Here is a 251-nt window from a genome sequence, read left to right as displayed (position 1 = left end):
ATCACAGTTCAGTGTTTGAATCACTGAATTATAGAATATCCCAGAATAAGAAAAGTTTCCAGAATTAAACCAGCTGATTTAAGAGGGTAGCTTTGAGGGTGGGGAAAGGCCTGGAGCAGGGATGGCTTTTCCCAATGACTGGGATAGGGAATGGTTTTCCCTCACTAATCCCTGCTATGGACTGTCTGTCCCAGAGGTGCCTGAGCCTCAGCAGCTGGCATGGGACCCTCGGGACCCCTGGGACAGGGGAG

The sequence above is a fragment of the Nestor notabilis genome, unplaced genomic scaffold, assembly GCF_000696875.1.
Source record: "Nestor notabilis isolate BGI_N333 unplaced genomic scaffold, ASM69687v1 scaffold25814, whole genome shotgun sequence".
Lineage (NCBI taxonomy): Eukaryota > Metazoa > Chordata > Aves > Psittaciformes > Psittacidae > Nestor > Nestor notabilis.
The sequence above is the reverse complement of the archived record's forward strand: the minus strand, read 5'-3'. Positions refer to the sequence as shown.